This window comes from Pelodiscus sinensis, chromosome 12 (genome assembly GCF_049634645.1).
Source record: "Pelodiscus sinensis isolate JC-2024 chromosome 12, ASM4963464v1, whole genome shotgun sequence".
In the NCBI taxonomy this organism is placed as follows: domain Eukaryota; kingdom Metazoa; phylum Chordata; order Testudines; family Trionychidae; genus Pelodiscus; species Pelodiscus sinensis.
Window position 1 is genome coordinate 5,785,881 of NC_134722.1, and position 20,595 is coordinate 5,806,475.

Below are 20,595 nucleotides of genomic sequence, written 5' to 3' on the forward strand. Positions count from 1 at the left end.
AGGGCACACGTTTTCCTGGGTAAAACCCGATTTTCCCGTGAGATGTTATGCCTTAATGCGGGGGGTTTCAGATTACAGGTCATGATCCAGTGCTTGTTGCAATTACAGGTCGTGATTGGGGCTCGTTGCTGCAGGGAGATCAGGGGAGCAGTGGAGGCTAAGGCAGCTACTGGCCTGTCCTGGCACCACAGACTGCGCTGCACCCCGGAAGCGGCCAACAGCAGACCCAGCTGCTAGGTGGGGGCGCACAGGGCTCCCTGCACTGCCCCTGCCCTGAGCACTAGCTCCACACTCCCATTGGCTGGGAACCTGCTGCTGGCTGCTTCTGGGGGCAGCCTGGTCTGTGGGCCCAGGAGAGGGGGGAAGCTGCCTTAGCTCTCTCCCTCTGCCCCCCCCGTTGCATTGCTGCCTAGGAGTTGCTCAAAGTAAGCCCCTCCTGCCTCAGCCCTGACACCCCCCCCAACCCTAGAGCCCCCTCCTGCACCCCAAAGCTCCCATCCTCAGTCCCACCGCGGAGCCCACACTCCAGTCAAATGATGTTGGGTCGCGGCATCAACAGTTTTCTTCAACTGGGTCAAGAGAAAAAAAGTTTGGAAACGCTGCCCTGATTAATATGTTAGTCTCTAAGGCTATATCTACACTGCCAGTTTTTGTGGCAGAAAATATGCTAATGACGGACTCATTCGCATGAGTCGCGACGTCATTAGCATATTTCCTGCCGATTCTTTTTGCTCAAGGGGTTTTTGAGCAAAAAGGAGCAGCGAAGCCACTTCCGTTTTGCGCAAAAAAAAATCTTTTGCACAAGATCCTTATGCCTCTCCCCATGCTGTCCTTGCCTGCGGACGCCACTCCTGCCGCTCCCGTTGATCAATAATGGAGAGCTGTGGCCAGTAGAGGCTGTAGGGTTGGAGCCTGTAGATGAGGGGTAGCACAGGGAGCCACTGGTGTACAAACCAGCTGCTTTCAGAAGTAGTGCAGGGTACTACTTCTACTACTACTGCCCTTCCGGGGGAGGCGTAAGGATCGTGCGCAAAAGGGTTTTAGAGTAAAAACTCCCATCCCTCCCCCCATGTTATGTGACCCCTGGCTCTGCTCACCTTCTGGGGTTGTGTCCCCCCCTGCCTGCTTGAGAAACTGGGGGGGTGACACCAGGGGTTCCCAGCCTTTCCAGAGTACTGTACCCCTTTCAGGAGTCTGATTTGTCTTGCACACCCCAAGTTTCACCCCACTTAAAAGCCTTTTGCTTACAAAGTCAGCCACAAACTGTCTCAGCACGCCAGTACTGAAAAATCGCCTACTTTCCTATTTTTACCATAGAATTATAAACATAAATTGGTTGGAATAGTAAATATTGTACAGGTCGGACCTTCCCACTCCAGCACCCTTGGGACCTGACTGGTCCCGGATGAGGGATTCTGTTGGACCAGGGGTGGCCGTTTCTGGCCCCTGAACGCCCCCTTCCACTGGGACTCTCGGATCCTGAAGGATCCATGATCTGTTGCTGGACCAGAGATTCCCGGTGAGGAGAGTTTCCACCTGTATTTTCAGTTCCGTGTATCGTATGTAGAGCAGTATAAACAAGTCATTGTCTGAAATTTTAGTTGGTACTGACTTCACTCGTGCTTTTTGAGTAGCCTGTTGTAAAACTAGGCAAATATCCAGGTGTATGACCTCTGAATACCCCCAGGGGGTCTCTGTACCTCTGGTTAAGAACCACTGCCTCAGACGGCATTTCCCCTGCTGCAACGTCATGGAAATGCGGTTCTTGCCCACGTTTTCCTGCCTTTCCGATATTAAGAGATAAGGAGCGATTCATAATATTTTATAGAGCACCCTTTGCCTCGGATGATCCTTACAAGCGCCACTTAAACCTTCTTATCTGCCAGAGAGAGAGGTGAACACTGTGCTTAAGTAAGGCCTTACAGTGGCGGTTTTGACAGTTGAAAGGCCCGGATACAGGTCTAGAGACGTCAGTTAATGTCTTTGTGGCCAATCCAGGGAGTCTGTTAGTGTGACAGCTGCACTAAGAGAAGGACACAAGTTGTCACTTGCCAGTGCAAACCTTTCACTTTAGCCCAGGCATTTAATTCCGCAGTTAGCCGCTTGCTTTTCCTGGGTAGCTCTGTGACAGGCAGGGCCATTCCACTGTCATGGACCAAAGAGTAATTTCTTTCCCTTAATTTTTGATTGATGCCAGGTAACTAAATCCAAATATTATTGTGTATTAGCCGCATGGTTTGCTGTCGAGTCGCAAGGCGGGTGAAGTAGCATTTTTGATGAGAGCAAGAGATCCGCTAGAAGTTGGTCCAATAAAAGATAACGACCTCGCTCATCCTGTCTTTCTAATATCCTGGGGCTGACATGCTCCTGCGTAGCCCTGTCCAAGGCTTTCAAAGGAAAGTGCCTCATTGCCAAGCAGCTACTGATTCGTCTTGGGTAGCTTTAAAGAAAACTTTGATGCATGACCCTGCTGCTAATGCCTCCATTTCTCGATCATTGAGATTAGAGACCTCTTACATGGAAACCAGGTTTGTTCCCACATACCTCACCCCACCTGCTGCTTTTGCCTCTTGAAGCCAGAATTTTGCTGGTGGCATCATTAAGGATGTTAAAATGAGGCTAATTTATTACCATATTTTAGCGAATATACCCCGCACCCAAATATACACCATGGTTTTTCCAAATTGAATAAAAAAAGTCTTGTATAACCTGCGGGGTATGCAAGACTTTTCTGTGCCGGGGGGGGGGTATATTCGCTAACCTATGGTGCCAGGGAAGGGGGGAGGAATTAGCCAGCCTAATTCCCCTCGGTTCCTGCGGGCACTCACCACCCTAGTTCCTGCACAGCCGCCAGCCTCTGGGCGGGGGACTGCTCATCCCCCCTGGTTCCTGCAGCTGCGCAGAAACGGGGGTATGAGCGCTCCTCTGCCCCTCCCTGTGGCTGCGCAGAAACCAGGGGGATGAGCACTTCTCCGCCCGGAGGCTGGAGGCTGTGCAGGAACTCACCAGGTAAGTGGGGGTGGGGGTGGTGCAGGGTTTGTAAAAACGCATGTAACCCGCGGGTTATATGCGCTAAAAGACGGTAATCGAGTAGTCAATAGAATTTTTATTGACTATTCGATTAGTCAATGGCAGCCGGCTCAGTCCTGGTTCGTGCTGGGTCTGGGACCAAACCCTTCTGTGGCCCTGCAATGTAAAAGGCAGTAGGAGCTGGGCAGCGTACCCAGCTGGCAGTAGCCTTGTCCATGGGGTGTCTCAGTGGGGAGTTGGGATCCCCCATGGACAGAGGCTGCTGCTGCAAACCAGCCCCTGACCCTCTCATCCTTCTGCTGCTGCCTTTAATAGAGGCAGCAGTGAAGGGGGCAGGCAGCACCAAGGAGACAGTGCTGGGGGCTTTTAAGCCAGCTTTCCCCCCCCCAGCATTGGTTTCTGCTTTAACCCTTCCTCTTGCTGCCGCTGATACAGAGGCAGCAAGGTGGGGAGAGGTGAGTAGTCGATTAGGGGTATGGCGTAGTTGATTACTCCCTTATGTCCCTACACGTAATTTCCTTCCAAAGAATTAATTGCACCCCTAGAAAAGGAAGGGATCCAGAGATGGGAGTGTGCCCAAAGAGCTTCCAGTCTTTTGTCACTTTGTTGCTGCCAGTAAGTGGTCGGCATGCTCTCTTGTGTCAAGCACATTGATGTACAAGCTCATCCACTCTTCTCAGGTGCCTGGAATACCTGCAGCAAAACCAGGATGAATGACAAGGATCCCCCAACATCTTTCAAGCAGTCTGGAGTGTCTCATGACCATTAGTTCTAACCTCAGGGTGGGCTGCCAAGAAACAGGGTATCCAGTCCCAAAATGGCCCAGCAGCTCGGCTTAAGGGCCACGACTTCAGCTCTATAGAATACATAGGTGGAATTGGCTTACCTTAAGCCAAGCTTGGCGGTGTCCCCAAAGTGGGAGGCCAACGGGAGCAAACGCTTACTCTTTGCAAGAGCAGGAGTGCTGGACACCGGCGGGAATGGCTGCTGAGTTTGATTTAGCGAGCCTTAACTAGACTTGCTAAATCAAACTCTGGAAGATGGATTGTGGCAGCATCAATATTCTGCAGAGTGAAGACGTGGTTATAGATTTCACTAACCAAGTGTTAAGCAGGAACTGCTCAAGCTGTACAGCAGCCTTAAGGTGGTGTCACAGTCTGTCCCCTTGAATGCTCCTGTCAGTCTTGCCACCTGGGCAAGCTTGCCTTGGTGATAGATTCTCCCTTATACCAAAAATCACAGCAATATTCAGCTTACTCCCCATCCCAAAGAACCAGTCACTTTCCCCAGGACGGTTGTACCTTAGTGCTCTCGCCCACGACAATGCTTGTAGCCAAACCTGTAATACACCCTCTCAACGCTTGCTAAGTAGGAAGAAGGAGGGAGTTATTGACCAGGTTAAAGCAGGTAAAAGCATACGTGCACACTAATGAACTACGCGTAGCTGAGGTTCCCAAAGGAAATAGGAGCTGCTATTCCACAAGCTGTTTGTCCTTTACCGCTAACCCAAGCTAAACAACTTAGGGACTCCCTTGCTTGTGCTTCCAATTGTGCCGCCTCTGAATTCCAAGCATAGCGCTGACAATTTCTCATCAATAGGGATTTTTATTCCCATTCTTTTGCGTTCACACGGTGATGGGATGAGCTGTTGTGCATGTCCTCTCTTCATGGGTGTGGGGAAAGCAAAGTCTGCCTTCCACTGATGTTTCACAATGGCTTGTCTGATCTGCATTGACCTTGTTTTGTTGGGCGGAAGATAACTTCTCTTGTGGTGAACTAGTATTTCACCCTGCGTGATGCTTCTCTCCTGCCTGGGGGGAGCAGTTCCGGTTTCATAGAAACACTTTTCGTAGGTACCGAAATGTGTTATGAAGGGGATTAGCCATTTCGCACTGGTTTAGTATAGACATGTTAAATATCAGTTAATTGACTAGTTGATTACCCTCATGCATTCTTATTGGTTAGTCATCTATTCTGTAGTCCCTGGGGGTGGATCTGATGATGGGAGTCAGGGTTTGTCATCACCAACTGGTTTTATGTGCTAAAAGGTGGTACTGCCAAATATTTCATTTCCTTTAAAACCTGTAGTGGAATGTGTAGCAGGATTAACACGTTGCTTTCTCTTCTAATTCTAAGAAAGTCTCCTGGACTTTTGGGTGAATGTGATTTGGTGTTTAACTTGATGCTGTCATTTTTACAAAATTGGGCATTGAGCCGTCAGTTAATGAACCCTCGGTCAGAGCCAAGGGTCCTGAAGGAATGCACATCTGTACCCTGTCTTATAGCAGCTAGCCTTTCTATTTGGGGACACTCCAGTCAGCCCAGGCAGCATGGGGCTCTCCATCCAAGGCCCATTTTTCAGTCCTTTATTGAAGCTCTCAGTAGTTCACTGTCAGGTCGGATGATGTATTGAGCAGAGGGGGGTATGGATTTTAAGCACCCATTGGTGCAGACTCATGGATATTTTACCCTCTTCCTTTGCTTGCAGTTTGTCATAACCAGAGTTTGCATCACGTCTTTCACTTGGAAATCAGGGAGTTCCCTGGGGCAGGCTGTATTCCGACTCTCTTGCAGTTAGGCAGTGTAATATGCTTCTCATTGTGCTAGGGGCATAAGTAATTAATTATCAGTGCTTGGGTAACTTCAATGGGAGAAGTACTGTGCAAATCCCCTTCTAGCTGCTATTGTAGTGCATCTGGCTGTCCCCTTGACTCTGAATTCCTCCCCTTTCTCTCCTGCCCTGCGTTCCTGAACCAGCATTGGAAGATGGGAGCTTGTCCACTGAAGGCAAACTTGGCTCCTGCCTATTCCTGGCTCTCTGCCTTGCTGTTGTCGTACAAAAAAGTAGGCTGCTTATTGAGTATGACAGACTAAACCACCCCCAGAACCTTCGTTCGCAAGCAGCCTATGTCTGCAGCAAAATGAAGTGTAACATAGACAGTTGTGCTGTGAAAACAGAGTGGTGGCAGAGGAGGACTTCCCTGTCTTCTACTCCTTATGTATTAATTGCAACCACACAGGAAAGGGAACTAAGGGAGTCACTGTATTGTTGGCCCTGGGGACTGGAGCCTTCTATGAACCCCCCAAAATGTGTATGCAGTCACAGTAGGAGCAGCGCAAGCTTCCTCATTCAGCGTATTGCGACGCGCCTCAACCATGTGTATGCGAAGACCGGCTCTAATTGGGTCAGAGGGTTCTTTGGCTCCTAGCTGACTGAGTTGGAAGGACCCTGTCTGGTCATCCAGTCATGGCCCTTTCTCCTGGCTTGCCTGGATCTGGCCCCCAAGCCTTGGGGCTCCCCTCCCCCCCAGAAGCCGGGCTGGTGCTCCAGCCCTGCAGACCCTGCCCAGATCCCGTACCCCCACTCTGCTCCTGCACCCTACTTCTCACTCACCCCTCCCTGGCTCATTCCTGCACCCTACCATCCTCCTATGCCCCCAACCCAGTCCTGCATCCTCCCTCCTAGACCCCACACCCATTTCCTGGCAGCCCCCTCCCACATACCGAACGCCTCATTTTTGGTCCCACCCCCCCCAAGCGTAGAGGGCCCATAAAATCTACTAGCCTGGACCTCACAAGGTTCTGGTTTGTAAGAGGAACGTGGGGAGTTCCTCGGGAACGTCTGCTTCTCGGTTGGGTGTTTTTTCTTCTCACTTTTGCGCAGCCCCCGACTGATTTTCCTGTGGGTTAGTGGCCCCTAACCCAAAACAGCTCCCTACCCCTGGTTTAGGAAAGGCTTGTCCTCCTCTGCTCGTTGAGCCTTGTTGTGACATCCTGATGGATTCCGTTGCCCCTAATTGAGAAGATAACGAAGAGTCCTGTGGTGCCTGAGCCACCAATAGATTTACTAGGGCATAAGCTTTCCTGGGTAAAACCCACTTCATAAGATGGGCTGGTACTTGGCTGGGAGACTTAGGAAGAGGCTGTAGAGCTGGTTCATTCTCTAGGCGTTACTTTTTCTCCCAGAGTCGGCCCTAAGGTGCAACTCAGGCCTGTGCTTGTAGAGAGCTGTCGTTGTTTTGGAAGCATCATCAAAGCCAAAGTCCTGTGCGTTTGTGGAAGCCGGAAAGCTCTAGATCCTTTTTGGCAAGAACCGGCGTGTGATCCCTAGTGCCCTGGACCAGATTCCAGTGTGGGTAACAACAAGCTGCCAATCTACGTTGTCCCCGTGGTTTCAACCAAAGTACTCTTCGTTTCCAGCCTGACGTCCTGTGCGCTATGAAACTGCTGTAACGTTCCACCACCGAAGTGGCTACAAGGGATTCCTGTGTGTATAATTTGTGCGGTAACTTTGGACTCCTGGGCCCGTGATCCTTGAATTTGCTTTGCACAGTGCACTCTGTTTCGTAGCCGAAAACTAGCTGATCCCCTACTGGAAATAAGATGCTACCGAGGGCCCGAGGGCCTTTGTAGCATTTCTCAGCAGGAAGCGTGTACAAGCTGTAACAAGCCTGGAATAGCACATACATTTTGTTTTTATCTGGAGAGATCGCAGGTCCGTGTTGTTCTTTCCAAGGACTCCTATTATGAAATTACAGTGTTCCTTGCATTGTCTAGCTCCTGCCGGCACGTCCAGCGGTGCAGAAGGGTTGAAATTTTAGTGATGCTGTCTAACAGAATCACATCTTAGATCCTGTTAGCTGGCATGGTTGGGATTTTTCTTTCCCTGCCTGTCCCCTTTCGAGCCCACCGCAGAGTTTGTGGGAAGAAAACATAATCAGAAATAATCTCCCACGGACCTCACTGAGTTTAATGCTGCTGGGGCTGTCAGAGGGTAAGTAATCTACTGGGTTCAGATGCACCACGGATTAGCGAATGGCGGGTCAGTCTGTCTTGTTTTCCAGGCTGTTGGTTTCAAGGTGAGACTTAACATGAGAAGGAATTGGGAGGGGAACTTCTGGCTGCAAATATATTTCTGTAACTCCTTGTGAAATCTCTCTCTCTATATACTAATAACCAAGGTTGCTGCAGGAGAGATGGACCGCTCAGTTCCTTGCCTGTTCCTGCAGATATGGCGTGGCATGTTCGGTTGACTGGGCTGTTGGCTTTTTATTTCCCTTTGGAAGAAACGAATGATTTTAGGGATGAAATGTCCAAGTGGAAGGGGGAGGGAGAGAAGCGACTGAAAAACCTTTATTGTTGCTTCTGTTTCTGGTGTCCGAGAGAGAACGCAGACGGGGGTAGGGTACTGCAAAGGTGCAGTTGCTCGTTGCCACTGATGTTAATTGTGATCATTGGAGAGTAATACATTGCTGATGGATTTGATTGTCTGCTCGGAACTGCCGGCCGTCTTCATGCGCACGATGTTTGTTTTTTTTAAACACATGTCTTACGTTGGAAAACTGGGCATCTCTGGGTGGGTAGCATCAACCCCCATGCGGCACAGTGCCCGGCAGCAAGCTGCCTTTTACGGACACCACTTGGGCCGTGTCCAGACTCAGGGGTTCTTTCGAAAAAAGTAGCCTTTTTTCGAAAGAACTTCCCCTGCGTCCAGACTCAAGCCGCGTTCTTTCGAAATTATTTCGGAAGAACGCGGCTTTTCTTTCGATGGCGGTAAACCTCAATTTACGAGGAAGAACGCCTTCTTTCGAAAGTTCCTCTTTTGAAAGAAGATGTTCTTCAATGTAAAGAGGCCGTCTTCGAAAGAGAGCATCCAGACTCGCTGGGTGCTCTCTTTCGAAAAAGCGGATTTCTCTTTCGAAAGATCCGCCTGCAGTCTAGACACGATCTTTTGAAACAGCCTCTTTCGAAAGAAGCCTGCAGTCTAGACATAGCCTTGGAGGGGTGTCTCTGAGCAGAGCTTCCAGGTTACTCGTGTGCCATTCACAGCATGATGGACAAGAACTAGAAAGCAACCATGAGTCTGTGTGAGGCTGTGATTGGAGTGGGGGGCGGAGAGAGGCCGGCAAGAGTGATGCTAATTGCAGGGCTTAATGCCCTCTGCAGCAAAGACAAGGCGTTGGCGAAAGGTGCATAGAACAGGGCTGGGACTGTCTCTAGTGTGTTCGTGAGGGCTGCCGTCTTGGTGAGCACCAGGAACCACCTCAGCTGAAAGCAGGTGGTTGAGTTGAAGAGTCCGTGGGGCTGTACCAGACCCTCCATGGACCGGATAGGGAGGGAAGAGCCCGTTTAAACTAGGGATATTAAATTTAGTTTAATTGACGGATTTTCCATCGACTAGTTGATAAGTGGGGGAGCCGCAGCTGGGTTAGCTCCCTGCCCCAGGAGCTAACTCTGCTGCGGCTCTTCCTTTTCAATGTATTAAGAGCCAGTAGGCTCTTAATACGTTTAAAAGGCTGGAGCGCAGCAGGGGGGACCTGGCACGAGTCGGGAATCAGCTCGCACAAGTGTGTCGTCCGTCGTCCCCCCCAGACCCCCTCCCCGGTGCTTCTGATTTTTAATTGTATTAAGAGCCAGCAGGCTTTTAATTACATTTAAAAAGCAGAGGCACAGCATCTGGGACTGGATGTGAGCTGGATATCAGCTGATTCCCAGCTCGCGCCTAGTCCCCGCTACCTTCTGCCTCCCACAGAGACTGTGCTGGTGGGAACCAGCTTTTAAGGTGGCTCTCCTCCCTCCCCCCATTGCCTCTGATTAGAGGCAGCAAGGAGGGGAGGCGGGACTAGTCGCTTACATCCCTAGTTTAAACTTTGTTTAACCGATTACCTGCTTAAATAGCCATGGACGGGGTTGCTTTGCCTGGGCTGTGTGACGTAGTGGGGGTACCTGGCTGGTTTCTATGCTGCTGGCTCTGGGGTAACCCCCACTGGCTGCTGTGGGTACCACGACCCAGCAAAACAGGACGAGTCACTATGCAAACCAGTGGCCAGACACCCCCCCATGGAGAGGAACAAAGGAAGGGGGAATGCTGCCCTGGCTGGGGGGCAGGGCTGGAAGAGGGTTAGTGAGTTGCTGTCTGAGAGCATGGAGGAGACAGCCTAGGGAAAGGGGCTGGAGTTTAGGGGCCCAGTCTCCCCCATCTCAAGGGGGCCTGAGGCATCCTAGCCCAGCTCTGTGACCAGATTACATCTGTGCTGTGCTGTATCCTGGAGAGGCAATAAACTTCCTCTATTCCACCGGCTGGTGCAGTCTGTTTGTGCCATTTCGGGGTGCAGGAGACGGGGGAACCCCAACGCGCCGTCACAGGCTGCAGCACCCCTCGCCTGTGGTGGACATGCTGGAGCAGCCCCCTGCCCATGGTGGTTGGGGGACTGCTCCAGCCCCTACCAGTAAGGGGGATACTTACCAGTTAACCGTTCCCGTCCCCAGGAGAGGGGGAGGCGTAAAGCACCCCAGTAAATAGCTAACCTGCCGCGGAGAATGCCGAGGCTCAGGAATGACGTTGGTGCTGCAGACCCTGCTCTGTTCAACGCAGCTCGTGTTTGAAACTGCAACCGGCTTGCGGCGCGTGAGCGGTGAGGCATGCGTGTGCATCTCGTCCCTTTGAAGCGGCTCCTCGAGGCTTTCCTTCCCGTGCATGCTGTCCGTGCACCAGAGATCTCGGCTAGGTGCTGAGTCATCCTTGGCTCAGCTCTGGGACAGCTGAGAACCACCCTGCGGAGCAGGTGGCCAAGCAAGCAATGCGTGTTTTAAAGCACCAGTGGTTGCAGAGGATAAAAAATGTAAGGAAATGGAACTTGGCCGACAGGGTCTGGGCGTGTGTTCCCTAGGGATTTTGATCGCACGTGTGGACCGCACGTGAGTAATTTTCCCACCGGATCCTTTGTGCGGGTGCATGGGCAGCTGGCTTTAGATCCTGGGTTCCGCGTAACGTGCTGTCCGGTGTCACACTCTGGAGCGATCAGCCTGGCAGATGGGAGGTTGGGAGTTGCACTGCCTCTTGGGAGACTTCAAGGATTTTACTTTAGACGGAAGAGTTGCTGATGTCCCGGCTGCTCCTGAGTGGAGGCTGGGCTGCCAGCGCAGAGGTGCTGTCACCGGTCTCTGCCCTGCAGAAGCAAGGCACTACAGGTGCTCCCCGAGTTACGAACATCCGCACCTGCAAACAAAAGGCCGCCTGGGGGAGCAGGCAGGAGACAGAGGTAGCAGCAAGTGGTCCAAGGGCCGGCTGGAGCAGAGGACTCCAGAGGAGCAGGGGATGGGCGTGCAGGCAGCGGTTGGACAGAAGCGGTGCTTTGAAGGGGAAACCAGCGCTTCTCCGTGCTGTGTGCATGGCTGCCCCCTGCTCTGTTGGAGTCCTCTGGCCTGCACTGATCGCTCGCTACCTCCCGGTGAGTGGAATCTCAGGAGGAGGGTGGGGGGGGAACCCAGCATCCAGGGGATGGGGAAGGAGGCTGCCAGAGCCGCAGGTGAGCCCGTGGGGATAGAGCTGGCTGCAGAAGCTAGTGCAGAGCCTGCACGTGAGGGATGGCAACCAGGGGTCAGAATCTCCACCTCCTCCTCCTCCTCCTCCAATTAAACCTGCCTGTCCCCCAGCACCAGCCTTCAAACCATTACTGCTATGTTTCATTGCACGGGTGCAATATTCCAGCTACGTTCCGGTTTGGTGAGCTAGCCTGGGACCCCGCCTGCCCTTTAGGGCAGCGTTGCTATCGGTGAGCGCATTCCGAGTTCGGAAGTTGGGCGCTTCCTGCGTCCTAGCGAGTGTGATTTTTGCTCCCAGCGAGAACCAGGCGTGAGCTGGCTCTGGAAGCGCCGGAGCGGAACGGGCTAGCGTGACAGCCTTCGCGGCCCTGGCTTGGACAGCGGGCGTCGCCCTTCCGCGGCTGCCGCTCTGATTAGTGCAAAGTCCTCGCGCTGTGGCGAGAGAAGAGGTTCCCCCTTGCCGCAGCAGCCGGGGGCAGCTTGGGGCTTTTGCGGCTATCCGTGAAGTCAGTCCAGTAGCCGTGCTTACTGCTGGCTGGCGACCCACAGCGCTCCGGCTAGCGGCTGGATTATCCTATGGGACCAGAGCACAAAGCAGAGCAATGGAAAGAGCAGGAAGATGCTAGAACGCGAGAGGGAAGTGGAGGGGCTAGCTGTTGTATCGGAGCAAATCTCCGTTTCATCAATACAGCCTCCTGGGAGGCCGTCTCCATCATAAATACAATCGGACAGGCTTCTCGAGGCGGTAGCGTCTCTGCTGTCAGGCGTAGGAATTCCTCCGTCGCCGTGATTCTCGGCTTTCTCTTTCCGAAGACCCCTTCAGACTTCCTAGGACTCAGTGGTGTAGCAAGGGCAGTATGGTCCCGTACCCCTGCTGTGGCGCTGTTCTGCACTGGTTGTTTCTAAAGTAGGCTGAAAAGGGTGGCGAATTTTCGAAGAACAACTCACAGTTTCTTTCTTTGGATCGGGGTGGGGAACCTACCGCCCCCAGCTTGCCTGGATCTGGCCCACAAGGCTTGGGGCTCCCCCCCCAGCACTGGAGAGCGGGCACACCCTGTGGGCCCCCTTCTGCCCAGTCTCCATACCCTAATCCCTCTTCCTGGCAACCCCCTCCCACACATTAAATTCCTCATTTTTTACCCCCATCCCAGAGTGTAGGGGGGGGCCTCCACAAATCTGCTAGCCCGGGCCCCCTAGGCTCTGGGGGGGTGGGGTGATGGAATGTGTGTGTGGGGTTGCTTCTGACTTTTATGCAGCCCCTGATTGATTTTTTCAGTGAGTTAGCAGCCCCCAACCCAAAAAAGGTCCCCCACCCCTGCTTGGATGAACCATTTCTGTCTGTTTCCAAGGCTCCGGGCCCTCTCTTGCTCTTTTGAATCCACATTTCCACCCCCAACACCACGAGAGGGTAGAGTGAAGAGTAAAACTCTCCATCTGCTAACCTCTCGCTTGAACGGTTTGGAAGGGCTGGGCTTCCCGGCTTGTTGTTGATGCACGATTCACATGGCCCCTTGCTGGGAGGGGAGAAGGGATGCTTTCAGAGAGACACCCCCCCCCCCCCGACGTCCCACAATTTAGTGTTCTGAGGCTCTATGGATTTAAAATGTCAAAGCCCTTTGGTAACTCAGGGACGAGCTCCTCGCTGTCTGCTCGGAAATTAGCATTGCCAAAAAAAAAAAAAAAAAAAAAATCCCTTGGCGTTTGACCTTTAAGTGAAAGGGAGGAATGATTAGCTGAGTCAGTGACTGTATTGTGCGCCGATTGCTAATTGGAACTCACGGGGCGGGGAAACTGACGAGAATCTCTTGTGAGCAACAGAGCGTGTGTGGGCGTGCTCGCTCGTGGCTGATTTGGGGAGGGAGGCACCAGGATCCACACACGCAGGCAGCTCAGGTGGCGACTGGATGTGGGGTGCCGAAGTGCTTTGCGCACTGCGCTCGGCATCTGCCCTTTGCTGGTGGATTGGTCTCTCCTCCCCACTCGACAGCTGCCTCCGGCTGGATGGTTCTCCCTAGTTCCTCTCACTCGTTTTCCTGACGCGGCTCACCAGGCAGAGCAGGTAATTTATGACCCGCGATAGTGACAGTAATTGCTTTTGAATTAGATAACCAAAGGGCTGGAGATATTTATGTTCACGTTGCTAAACTTAAAGATGCATGAAACGCTTTATTCATAGTGGAACGATCTGTGTGTTCGTTTTTAAGATGCCACAGAACTGTGTATTGTTTTAAAAGTTACAGACTAACCCGACTCCCCCTCGGTCTTAGGGGCTGGCGTGCAGTCCATTCAGGACAGCCTGGGGGAGACAGTGCCCTGTTTGGCTTTGGTTCTCAGGCTTCTGAGTGGAGCTGCTCATTCAGACCGGGGTAGCTTTGCTAGTTTTGCAGCAAGGCACTGACCTTGCTTTGCGTGTCGATCTCTTCGAGGTTTGCTGTGGGGCACTGGAGTTGCACGCTCTGCTGCCTGGGAACAGAAACCCACTGATGTGCGCCCTGTCCGAATTGCACCACGGCTCTTCCTCTTTGAGCTGACCGTGCAAGGAGGGCATGGACGGCCGGGCAGGCTTTTGGAGGAGAGACAGAGCCATGGAGGGTGCAGGGAATTAGGTGCATGTGAGCGCCTGAGAGAGAAATTAAGGCTTTCCTAGTTTATCCCCAGTGTTCTGCTGCTTGTTCCCTTCTCCGGTTGCTCCTGTGAAGTCAGACGAGAGCCGCTCTGATCATTGACATCCTGCCACTGAGCAAGCGGAACAGCACAGGGAACAAAAGCCCTTTGAGGTTATTCGCCACCAGTAAAATCGAGGTGAGGAGATGAGGCAGGGGAAAAAGTGACTGCCAAAACATAGCAGTCTCTGCCGTACAGCCTGCCACATGGGTGACATCCTGGGACGGAAGAGATCTGCTTTTGTCCAGAAAGCACAGCCTTTGCAGAGGGGGCCGCATTGTATTTGCGTGTCTGCGTGTGATTTTTTTTTTCTCTGTCTTCTCTCCACTGGGGATCTCCCGCCTTGCAAAACATCCATTCAAATCGTCTCATTGGTCTCACGCAGCCGGCTGGAGGTGTGTGGGTTGCGCTCTGTTCCAAGCCCAGCGGTGCAGTGTGGAACAAGCTGCTGTTATAGTTTTTTATCTCTCTCCCCCCCTCCCCGCCAGGCCGAGAGGCACAGAGAGGCCACCTGCTGGCGTGGGAAACTCGTGATCTGAGGTGTTATCCCCAGACATTGGCGGTCTTCTGCTTCAGCCACAGGCGTCCTGCTTGGCTGATCAGCTTCTTGGACTAATATCCCAGTGACTCAATGAAAGGCTGGAGGCAGCTGTTCAAATTAGTCATTGCCTGAGCTTACTTCAAAGAGCTTGTTTAAAGGTATTTTCACTGAAGGGGCCACAGCTGTTAAAGCTCGGTCATCAAATGGCTTAGCAAGGTCAATCTGTGCTCTTGTCCCCCCCCTTCTAAAAATGCTCCCTCCCCCCACAGATATCTCCTCTAGATGCAGAGAAATATTCACTGCCAGATGGAATTCAAGGGAGAAGTTGTGGTGCAGTAGAGAAGCCAGTCTACATGGTGCTCTCAAAAAGCCTGTTCCTTTAACAGATGGTTAATTTGTTTTTTTTCTAGAATATAATATAGGAAGATGGCATCTGATGTCTGGTGTTGACATACTGGAAAAAATGTTTGTGGTTGGAATGCGCAAGGGAAGCAAAAGACTTCCAGAATTGCAGTAAAGCTCTCTTGCAAAAACAAAATCAGGATTCCTTTTGAAGGTTGAATTAGACAAAGACTAGCTGGCTTGCCCGTGTCTCCCTGTTCTTCCCAAGCCTGTGGAAGATCATCAAAATAGCATCTTCCTGCAGGGACGCTAGCACAGTTATGAAACAGTGACAGGTTCTGTAATTTTTAAACACAGTTTTGAAAAATGGTATGGTATTATGTATATATATCACGCAGGTACATTTATTTAAACAGTTACTTGGTTCAGTTCAATCCCAAAGTTTTAGGGGAACAGTTTTATAAAACCAAGTTGGTAAACAATCTCTCTAGAATCTGCATCCCAAGCATTGCTGCCATAAGGGGATGGTTTGAGAACATGATCTTGGTAACTAATTGACCATTCATTATCAGTGGGAAATAGGTCAATGGAGGGATGATAGGAGTTACTATAGAGAACTTTCTGGATGTCTGGCTGGTGAGTCTTGCCCACATGCTCAGGGTTTAGCTGATCACCATATTTGGGGTCGGGAAGGAATTTTCCTCCGGGGTAGATTGGCAGAGACCCTGGAAGTTTTTCGCCTTCCTCTGTAGCATGGGGCACAGATCACAGCTGGAGGACTCTCTGCATCTTGGGGCCTTCAAAGTATTTGAAGGCTTCAATATCTGAGACACAGGTGAGAGGATTATTCTAAGAGGGGTGGGTGAGATTTTGTGGCCTGCACTGTGCAAGGGGTCAGACTAGATGATCATAATGGTCCCTTCTGACCTTAAAGTCTATGAGTCATAAAGTCTATGAGTCTATGTTGGCAGTGAGAAATAGACCAAAAACCAAACAGGAATTGATTGTTTTTCTGTTGTATTTTATTGGCCAAGAGAAAGCCAAGGTCAACAAACAGCCCTAATGCTGACAAGTAAGTTAAGTGTATGAAGCCTTCCCATTTTAATGGTGTAGAGGGCTGTTGGTGACAAAGACAAGCTCATGGGTGCATTGGGCCAAATTCTGTTGGCTTATACCAGCATAAGCCTGCAGCAGCCAAAGAAATTAGCCCAGATTTAGACTGGTCTACAAGCAGAATTTGGTCCTCCGTATACAGCTTGACAACATCCCCTTTCCAGCTTAGATGAGGATATAGCTCATCACCGCAGAAAGACTAAATATCTGCCATGTCTATGGATGCCAAGGCCTGCGACCGACTGGTGACGGAATGCTCATTTCCTTTTCAGAACTGTAGGCTTTGTCTACACTAGGGATGTAAAATCCCGGTTAAGCGTTAGGTTGACCTAACATTTAACCAGTCAACCAGCTAAAGCAGGATCCAAGCTGGGGACTACTTCAGCCCAGCTGGGGTTGGGGCTGGCTCTGTTGGCTCCCAGCCTCTGCCTGCGGAGCTCCCCACGGCTGCTCTGAACATGGAAGTAGCCCTGATCTGCAGTGGGCCTTCTGTGGGTTTGGAGCAGCTCCTACTAGTTAACCAGGGCCGGTAAGCATTACCCATTTTGGGTGATGTTTAATAGTTACCCCGGATGTGAAAGGTTAATGGTTATGTCTAGACTACAGGGTTTTGTCGATAGAAGTTTTGTCGACAGATACTGTCTACAAAGCTTCTGTCGACAAAGAGCGTCTAGACTACATCCAGTTCTGTCGACAAAGCAAGCCTCTTTGTCGACATAACAGTGTGGACGCAAAGGACAGTGTAGATGCAATAATGCCTTCTATTGACCGAACTCTGTCTACAAAAGGCGTTATTCCTCGTAGAATGAGGTTTACATACGTCGACAAAACTGCTGAGTTTTGTCGACGTTATGTCGACATAACTCAAAGGCAGTGTGGACGCAGGTATAGTTTTGTCAACAAAAGTCCACTTTTGTCGACAAAACGCTGTAGTCTAGACACACCCCTGCAGTCAACACGTAAAATGCAGCCGTGGCAGCGCTTTTACACTGGAAGTGTGGCCGGGGTACAAGCGCTGGGAGAGAGCTCTCCCAGCGCTCTGTGTAAACTACCTCCGTGCGGGGAGTAGCGAACAGGGCTCTCAGGGCGGTAGCTGGTTCACACGGGTGCTTTACAGCGCTCTAGGGGGGTGTGAGCCAGAAAGTTCCAGCTGTAAGGTGCCAGAGTAGACTTAGCCTTACGTGTCAGAAGTAACTGATGGCAGGTCATTGACATAATTGTCTCTTTCCTCTGTCTGGCTTGCTCCTCTTGACCCAAAGGAATGCAATTACTTTCAGTGAGGCTGTGCTGCAGGAGGGAAGAGGGAATTTATGGGATGTAGGAGTAGTGAGGCAGAATAGTTCGGATGCAGCTGGGAAGAGGCTAAATTGGCTTTCAGCAGCCATGTAGGCTGTCTCTGGCTTGCGGATGCTATGTTGCCAGAGCTCTGTTGCTGTAGAAGAGAGGCGCCGTGGAGAAGACACTGCCCAGTGGAGGAATGGTTTTTCTGTCTCTGTAGGAACACCACTTCCCCAAACGACAGCGGCTACAGCCGGGGATACCTCTTTCCATCTTCACGGCTGCGTCTACGCTAGCCAGGGGCACGCGTGGCTGCTTCACGTCCCCTGACCAACCAAGCTCTGTTGACCTAACGCTTCAGCGTAGACCAGGCCTTAGCTTCTGACAGGGTCCCTCTTCCTGCATTCGTTGGGCTCTGCAGGGAGGTGAATGGTTGGGCTTGGGAGGACAGGACCTGCACGTCACGTGGGAGGCCGGAGAGGAGGCTACCAGCGTAGGACTCTTTCTGAAATAATTAAGATGCGTGTTCAGTAGATTTGGGATAAGAGTAGATTAGGCCGGGAGGGGCAATGCATGTGGCGAAAGGAATTCAGTTGGATGTGTCTCGGATTTATTCACAGTTGGCTTCCCATGGCTAATGAGGGCAACAGTGAAAGGAAATGTTGGGTGTCGGGAGTTGTGGGGGGTTATCTGTCCATTTGGGGACCTCTGCACTACTGTGGCACAGCCCCGGCGCTCCAGTGGTGTTGTTGTAGGGCCCGCTGTGTCAGCGGGAGGATTTTTCCCTGCCATGTAGTTACTCTGCCTCTCTGAGGGTACGTCTAGACTACAGGCTTTTGTCGACAGAAGTTTTGTCGACAAAGCTTCTGTTGACAAAGAGCGTCTAGACTACATTCAGTTCTGTCGACAAAGCAAGGTGCTTTGTCGACAAAACCCTGTAGTCTAGACACAACCCTAGATGCAATAACACCTTCTGTCGACAGAACTCTATCGACAAAAGGCGTTATGCCTCGTAAAATGAGGTTTACCAGCGTCGACACAACTGCTGAGTTCTGTCGACGTTATGTCGACAGAACTCAGCGGTAGTGTAGACGCAGGTATAGTTTTGTCGACAAAAGTCCACTTTTGTCGACAAAACCCTGTAGTCTAGACACACCCTGAGAGTCAGTCGAGGCTGACAGGATGGTGCGTCTGTTCATCTGGCCCTGTCTCAGCCGGGGGTTAATCGACCGAACTGTGCTGAGCGTGACCTTTTTCGCACCCAGAGTGAGGGTCTGTGGAGCCGGGTGTCCGTGGATTGGGAGCCTTTATGTCCCCCTCTCCTGGCTTAGCCTGCTTGTCTGTGTCCCACATGAAGACTTGCTTTGCCCCACGGAGCTAGGTGATACCGATACAAGAGAGTCGCTCACTTTGTTGCTTCTGTTGGCTGGTCCCCTGGCGCTCCTTGCATCCCTCCATTCCTCTCCCCCTCCCACATTGCTCCGTGGACCCCATTCTCCCCTCCTCCCTCTATGTAACCCTCATCCTCTTCTTCTTGCCATGGGCTCAGTGCCCTACATAGTAGCAGCTCTGGGTAGCCCACCATGGAGGGAGCTATACTCCCCAGCTCTTCCTCCCCCAATATCTTTTTTTTCCTCCCACTGAACCTCCATGCCAAGAGCTCCGTGTGCTCCCTTATTCCCCCTTCCCGCTGCTTGGGCCTCGCGTTCCCTTCCTCTTCATCATGGCAATGGTTCTGCATCCCCTATTTCCGCACCGTGCCGGGGTTCTGTGCCCCCCAGGGGTCTCTTCCCCCATCATTCTTTCTTTTCCTTGTTCTGTCTGGGAGGCTTGTCATTCACGGCGCCTGCTTGTTAAACTGTGTCCTGGGCAGAGCCGAGGTAGGAGGTGCGCCAGGTTGGAACGGCACCATCAGCCGGTTCTTTGATCTGTCGACTGTTACAGGCCTGGTTGAAACGGCCGAGCCTGCTACTGGGATGCCATGTGTCCCTCACGTCCCCCTTGCCAGTTTTCTGATTTTCACCCAAATCAATAGGGTTCTCCCCTCCCCAATTGATGCCTGGAACACTCCCTGGAGTTTTGGAATTGATCATCCGCAGCGTTCTGTTCCAGAGTTCTCGCTTTGCTCTCAGCGGCATCTCTCTCGTCTCTTTGTTCGGCCCTTTATCCAAGGAGTGTCTTTCTGCTACAGCTGGGCCACTGCAGTGTAGACGCTCCCTACAATGACAGAAGGGATCTTTTTTCTGCCTTCCCAAGAACTGGAAACTAAGTTGATGGAAGGAGTCCATTGCCCAGCCCTCTCTCGGTCAGTGGCTACGGCAACCTAACTCTGGCGCTCAGCGTGTGAAACTTTTCACACCCCTTAGCCAGTGATGGTCAAACTTTTTTTTTCTCATTACCCGGTTGAAGACAATTGTCGATGCCGTGACCTGACTTAATTTGACTGGAGTGTGGGCTCCGGGGTGGGGCTGAGGAGGAGAGCTTTGGGGCGTAAGAGGGGGCTCCAGCTTTGGGGGGGGTGTCAGGTCTGGGGCAGGAGGGGCTGACCTCGAGCGGCTCCCGGTCAGCAGTGCAGCGGGGGGCGGGGGAGCGCGCTAAGGCAGTTTTCTACCTCTCCTGGCCCCACAGACCATGCTGTGCCCCAGAAGCAGCCAGCAATAGGTTCCCAGTCAATGGGAATGTGGAGCTAGTGCTTGGGGCAGGGGTAGTGCACAGAGCCCTGTGCACTCTCTCCTCCCTCCCAGGAGCCAGGCCTGCTGCTGGCCGCTTCTGGGACACAGCACAGTCTGCGGTGCCAAGACAAGCAGGAAGATACCCAAGCACCCCCAGTCACCCTGCAACAACAAGACCCAGTGGCTGACATTCCACTGCCGGTAGTTTGAAAACCACTGCCCTGAGCAATGGACCTAGATTGGCCGAAGTTTCAGGTGTAGAATCAGGCCCGGAACAGTTTGTGTTCTCCTCTTCCCCCCCCGATCCCGCAACGAGGCTGGTGACCCGGTGAGCCCTTTTGGAGGGAATTGCTGAGATTCTAGGAATAGGACGTCACTGCCGGGTCCAGTAGGAAGGGAAGGCGTGTTACAAGGGAGAAATGCTGTAAATGGGCAATAAGTGTACAGATGATCCATACCACGGTGTAGAGGGGATTGTATGCAGATGAGAAGGTTTTTCTGACCCTTCTATAGTGACCTTGCTGCTTGCAACCCAGGCTCGGTTGCAGGACAATATTTAACAATTACAGGTTGAAACTGTAATCCAGAACTCTCCGGTCCGGAAACACCCGTCATCTGGAATGATTTTAG

General features: G+C 51.9%; 1 protein-coding gene across 4 annotated transcripts in view; it reads left to right on the forward strand.

Annotated features, from left to right (window-relative positions):
* The window catches only part of KIAA0513 (KIAA0513 ortholog), a 94,100-nt gene that overhangs the window by 17,738 nt on the left and 55,767 nt on the right, over positions 1-20,595 (forward strand). The window contains exon 1 of one of the 4 annotated variants that reach the window (XM_075939934.1): positions 13,020-13,414. The exons of the other annotated variants lie outside the window; for them this stretch is intronic. The gene's annotated coding sequence lies outside the window, so the exon portion shown is untranslated. Of the gene's footprint in view, positions 1-13,019; positions 13,415-20,595 lie in introns of those variants that run through there. 4 annotated transcript variants of the gene reach the window in all.